The following is a 6,537-nucleotide window of genomic DNA, read 5'->3' as shown; positions in this document are numbered from 1 at the left end:
GCCACCAGAAAGTTTTATAATGGCCCTTATGCGACTTGGAGTGAATTCTTATTCTCGCTGAAGGAGCAAATTTTCAATCAGTTTAAGGTATAAATTTTCTTTTAAGCAGTATAATTATTTATATTTATGATATTTCCATATAATATTTAACTTTTGAAATACAGATCAAGTGTGTATGGGAACACCGCTATAGCGCGGAAGTGGCTGCAAATTTTCTTCACAAAGCTCGCAAGTGGTTGTCGCATAGTTTCTCCAAAGCTAGAAAGTTGAACCAGAAACCTGACTGGTTTCTTCAAAATTTATGGGAGGACTTGCAAAGGCAATGGCTTACCGCAAAGTTCTTAGAGAAGAGCGAAAAAGGAAAGAAAGCTCGCACATCTGAGAATGGAGGTGCAATCAGCCTAGGGACAATAAAAAGAAGATTGGTACGTAATTGCTTAATTTATTTTAATTTTCAAAGTATATCTATTCTGTTTATTAACTAAAATTTATGAGTTTTCAGAAAAAGAAGTTGGCGCATCCAATGAACCAAGATGAGCTATTCAATGAGACTCATATTGTAAAAAGAAGAAAGAAACGGATCAAGAAAGGTGGGTCGAGGGCTGAGCCTCGACTGTACATGTAAGTTTTCACTTTTCATTAAGTATTTTGATTTACTTTTATATAAATTTTGAAATACTAATTCAATTTAATTTTTCTTATAGGGTCGCTTCACAGCTGACGTGGAGGAATTCATATGGAGTCAGCCACCTAATGAGTCGGGCGAGCTAATCCAACCTTCGGACGAGGATGCTAAAATGATGTGGATGGAGGCTGCTGGCGGTCCAAAATGGGGGAAGGTATACGGGCTTCCTACTAAGAAATTACATCGCTATAAGTGTGGAATGCAAGGAATAGGGACTTCATCGCAAGCCGAGCAACTTGATAGGGAGAGCCTCTCCGCTATGCGGGAGACTGTGACAAAGCTCACATCCGAGCTAGAAGCGGTCAAGGAAAGAGAAAAGCTTAGAGATGCTCAGTACCAGGGCATGCAAGAGCAGCTCAAATCTCTCCTAGCTTCTGGAGGTTTTTCGATTCCCCGGTCTCGTGAGTCATCGCCATAGGCTCGACTTGAACGTGAGCGTTCCTTCCGTTCTCCCTGTGCTCGTCCTCCCCGTGATTGTTCTTCCCGTCCTCGACAAGTAGACCATTCTGTATACCGTCTTGTTGATGAAAGTTCATCAGACGGTGATGATAATGATGTTGTACAAAACACTCCTTGACTTTTATATACTTTGAACTAGACAAATAGAATCGATTTTGAACTAGGTGTAATAAGCGTTAACTTAGTTTAATTTGTTAGTTCTATTGAACTTTAATTTGTTGGTTTTAATGTGTTCTTTGAATTGTGTTGTTGTTGTTGTGGTGGTGGTGGTGGTGGTGGTGGTGGTGTTGTTGGGTTATTGTGGAGATTTTAGTATTGAAATTGTAGTTTATGAATTGAATTATATTGTTATTTAGGGATTTTGGTATATAGGCAGGTGGTGTAGCTGCCAAAACAGGCATTTTATGCCAAAATTATTACCCAAAAAAGCGACCAAAGTTGGTGGCTTACCTATTAAAAAAACAATTCTGGCAATTAGCGACCAAGGTTGGTCGCTTATATATAAAAAAATAATTTAAAAATTGAAAATTGAAAACCAAGGTTGGTCGCTAATTAACCCAGATTTTATTAAAAAAAATATCCTGAAAATTAGCGACCAAGGTTGGTCGCTTATGTATAAAAAAAAAATATAAAATAAAAAAAGCGACCAAAGTTGATCGCTTATGAACCCAATTGTTAAATATATATTTTTTAAAATAATATATATTTTAATTTAACGACCAATGTTGGTCGCTTTTGATATATAATAATTTAAAAAATATCGTAATTTAAATGTAGAGACCAATGTTGGTCGCTAAATTTATATTATTAAAATATTATACCGACCAAAGTTGATCGGTATTTTGTTTACAGTGAACATTTGGTCATTTTAGCTAAGCGACCAAAGTTGGTCGCTAAGGTAAAGGGACCACCAATATAGCCACCAAGCCTGTTTGGACGCGTTTTGGTCGCTATATTGACATAAGCGACCAACGTTGGTTACTTTTTGTGGTCGCTAAAACCCGAATTTCTAGTAGTGAAAGGTCATTTTTTCTTTCTAATATTTATTTTGTTTGCAAATTTTGCTATATAGTAATTATTATAAAATTTGTTATATACGCTAACAATATACTTTTATAATTTCATTGATTTAGATAAGAGGAGATCTATAACTTTAGAATGTAAATTATCCAAAAGAATAGAAGATAATATCATATACTTTACGTTTACGATGTAAAAAAAGAGTGCACGCTTAGTTTAAAAGAGTACATGCTTAGTTTTGGCTATCCTCTTTTATAGAATATATCAATGCATACCTAATGTAGACTGTACCTACAGGCTACAGTTGAATATTAAGTGGAATTGCTCTACAGGACGCATTAATTGGAATTGAAGTAGCAAAGTTACGTTGTCAAATTTTGACGGAGGAAAGAGACTATTCACGATAATCAAAATAACCAGGGATTAGGGGTGTATACACCTTGCCTCAAACAAGGGATAAATATAAAGGTTCAAATACATAAATAGTCCCTTAAATTTGTCCTTTTCCCCCCTTTATTTAGACCCTTGAACTAAACTTTGTTCCTATTCAATACCTAAATCCAACTCAAAGTGTGTCTATCAAACACCTCATGGTCAATCTTCCGCAAAATAATTGCGCAACTTTCAAACACTATGACATGGCAAAATAGGCTAATCACATTGCGACACGTTGATAATTGAAAGAGAAAAAAAATCTCGTTCGGGTGTGCATTTGAATCGGTTTATCGATAAATCGAATCGATTATTTGTTATCAATTTATCGATTTATTGATTTCAATTTCAATTTCGAAATTTTCCTTATCGAGTTATCGATTTCGATTTCGATTTTGTTCTCTTCGGTTATCGGTTTATCGATAAACCGATAAGATATACTAAAAAAAATAAAAAATTACCCTTATTCTATAATACACTTTTCTTTAGCCTAAGTCTCTAACCCTATTATTTCATCTACCACATTTAAGGAATGATCATATTTAAAGCTCAAGTGAATGAAGTTCAAATTAATGAAAAATAGAATTAGCCGTGATGATGTATTTTTTTTATACCGTTGGAGTGTTGGTGAAATACATTTGACCCCTTACTTTAGTTTCGTTGCATGTGCTTGTTGAAACAATTTTTATGTTATAAACGGTGTTCGTCTTATTTTTGCTTCTTTTTGTCCATATTAATTAGGCGTGTTTATAGCGATATATTTTCCGTAGAATCCCGCAAATTTTCTTATTGGTGTAATTGATAAGCCCCAAAAATCGATAAATCGAAACCTTATTGAAACGATAACGATAAACACATGTACAAATCGATAATCGATAAATAATTATCGATAAGGGTAAAATTGAATCGATAAATCGAATGCACACCCCTACTCTCATCTACAATTTTCGTCTCTGCAGCCCGAAAGTGCTTTCCCCAAATTTGTCAAGCTCAAAAAAGTCTTTACCCAAAGATTCACGGCAACATTATATTATCGCAGCCCCAAAAGTCCAAAACTTGCAAGATTTGAAACCCAAAAATGATCACCATTATAAGCTAATGAATCTCATGAGGAGTGATTCTGGGGGAGTTTACGTATACGAGCTTCCAAAAGAGTTCAACAAGGATCTATTATTCGCGGAGTCTCCTTCTTTTTCATGACTTTCAGGCCGCTTAAGTACTCCTGATTTTTATATCCAAGGTAAACATCCTCCAATTTACCTAATTATTACAGAAATTCAAAAACAAACAAAAAATTATAATTCTAATTCTAGTAATTATTTTCCTTATAATAATCATATTTGTTAACGATTTGGGTAGTAGCAGTGTTGGTGGAGAAAGAGAAGGAGGAAGTGAATGGTGGTGGAAGATGGGGTGGGGGCGGGGTGGAGGGGAGTCGCTGGGAGAAAATGTGAGGAAGAAGGAGAAAAATTCTTCATTTTTTTTTTTTGTTGAAAGAAATTGCTTCACGCGCATGGAATTTGCGCCTAATTCAGCACCAAAAAGTTAGCTCAAGAGGGGAGGATTGTCCAAGTTCATATAAGGAGATCATTCATCCCGTTCATTGATGTGAGACTCATCACATACACATTGTGGCATGTCAGCAATATGTGTCCAATAAATACACTTTGAATAGGTTTAAATGTTTAATAAGAACAAAACTTAGTTCAAACGTCTGTATGTATGACGAAAAAAAGAAAAGATAAGTTTGAGGGCTTATGTATTTGGCCAATATAAAACAAAAACATTGCTTGTTATTATTATTTATTTATTTTTTAAAGGTTAACACCACTTATAAATATTCTACATTACTGCCAGAGATAATCAGATTTGACGTTTCATTCGACTTGTGGAACCGACACAATTGTTGTAGCCTGCCAACGTTTACTTTTCATATTTCATAGGGTCTCTTGTTATTTTGTGTAGTTATGTTCTAATGAAGTGGTTAAGCAATAACGAATGCAATCTCTCCTCAACTGACACAAGTTTCGAAGTTGATTGAATTATTTCACCAACTAAGGGCAGAACATGTCAACTCGCGAAGCCATACAAGTACAACTTTAGAGAGCTAGCCAAATAGATATAGTAATATTCTCTATGTCTCATTTTATGTGATATTTTTTTAATCCGTCCTAAAAAATAACGATATTTTATTTTAGAAAAAAAATAAGTTTAAAATTTTTATTTTTGTAATGAGATGATTTATAGTCACAAAAATATTTCTAACTTATTTTAGACCTTAGATTGCAAAAGTATTTATTTATTTTTTAAATTTCATGTCCAGCCAAAATACATCAAATAAAATAGGACGAAGAGAGCATTTAGTAGCCAGATGCTGATGCAGCATCATACCACAAGAAAATGCAATTATATTAAATTTGAAACCTTTGTGCCCGGGAAATCTTAGTAACTCGGTTGATTGGGTACCTGAATTTTTACTTTGCTGACGAGGATTTTTTGATTCCCCACCTCGCAAGCCCCTCCTCCATTTCCCTTTCCCCAACCGCTATATAGAATTTAAAAAAAAAATACTTTTCTTAGAACCAATAATACAAATACAATGACTCCAATAGGCATCCTACCAAGGTAATAAAACCAGATTTCACATCGTGAAAATGTTCCCCAAGTTTTAATGATCTGCAGTTGATGACTTGATGTTGAAGGGATGTAAATAGCGATGATGCTCTTTATATTGCATTGTTCCCATTGATTTCAACGCAAAGCTATATGGAATTATGGATAACAGGAATGAGCAATTCCTGGCCCTTGATCATAGCAAGCTTGAACTTAGGAAGTTGTCAAAAAGCTTCCTCCCTCTATAATATTCTGCAAGTTAATAACTTTACAAAAAGGATTTAAGTTACCATTTACATTCTGTTGGAATTAAGTTTACTAAATAGAATTATCTGCAGTGCAGCTGTCCTTTAAAATTTAAATGCACTGATTGTGTAAATATTGATTACTCTGTAGATAAAGGATGAAAAGTGCATGTTTTGAGTGTATTTGTGTGTTATTTCGTGCGTGAGTTGCGGGAATTCACATCGCTTTTGAAATGAAAATATGCTCATTACGTGTTTCTTATGTGTAGGGATAAACTTACGCGAAAAAGGATCAAATGGGAGACAAAATTGATAAAAGAAGTGTTGAAGAGAAAAGTCCCGGACAGCGAAGCGAGGTTCACTTCGCCAGACCGGGACCGAAGCAGAAGAAATCAGAAAAGTCTCGGACAGCGAAGTAAGGGTCACTTCGCCGGATCGGGACTGGAGCAGAAAAACTCAGCTTTTCCAATCCGAATTAGGAGAAGTCAATTCGGCCCAACTCGACCTTGTACCATATAAATATGAAAGTTAACCACTTTTTGAGGGGAGAGAAGACTTCGGAGAGCCAAGAACATGCTTGGAGCAAGGAGAAGAATTCAACTTCACGTTTTCTTCCTAATTTTCCATTGTTATGAATTCTAATCTTGTATTTATGCAAACAATTATGAGTAGCTAAATTCCCATCTAGGGTTTGATGGAACCTCTTGAAGGATGACTTTTTCACTATGTTTAATATGAATTTGCCATTTACTTTTCTCTACTTGTTCAACTATATGATTATTGTGGTTGATTGAAGGGCCCTCAATTGACTGTGCCTATTTAGTGTGTATTACTTAGAAAAGAGTACATATTTAGGTAGTTGTTGAACAACATCACTCATAACGTATATGAGGGATCAATACAGAGGATTTAAAGGTGGGATTAGGAATAATGAAATCTTGGTGCGATCTTAATGAGCGTTAACTAGTGCCAACTAGCGTAGTTCGAAAGAATACGTCTAGTAAATTATTGTATTTGCTAGGAAGAGAATTACGACACCTAAAGTACTCACGATCGGTAGAGAATATCTAGGTGAATTTATAT

At 35.0% G+C, this 6,537-nt stretch overlaps 1 long non-coding RNA gene across 1 annotated transcript; it reads left to right on the top strand.

Moving 5' to 3' along the window:
- Positions 1 to 3,552: 3,552 nt before the first annotated feature.
- Positions 3,553 to 6,208, top strand: LOC104247648 (uncharacterized). The gene is made up of 2 exons (XR_716276.2): positions 3,553 to 3,836; positions 5,724 to 6,208. It is a non-coding gene; the product is annotated as an uncharacterized lncRNA (long non-coding RNA).
- The last annotated feature ends 329 nt before the right edge of the window (positions 6,209 to 6,537 follow it).

Source organism: Nicotiana sylvestris, chromosome 3, assembly GCF_000393655.2.
Source record: "Nicotiana sylvestris chromosome 3, ASM39365v2, whole genome shotgun sequence".
NCBI lineage: Eukaryota > Viridiplantae > Streptophyta > Magnoliopsida > Solanales > Solanaceae > Nicotiana > Nicotiana sylvestris.
The sequence above is the reverse complement of the archived record's forward strand: the minus strand, read 5'-3'. Positions and strand labels throughout refer to the sequence as shown.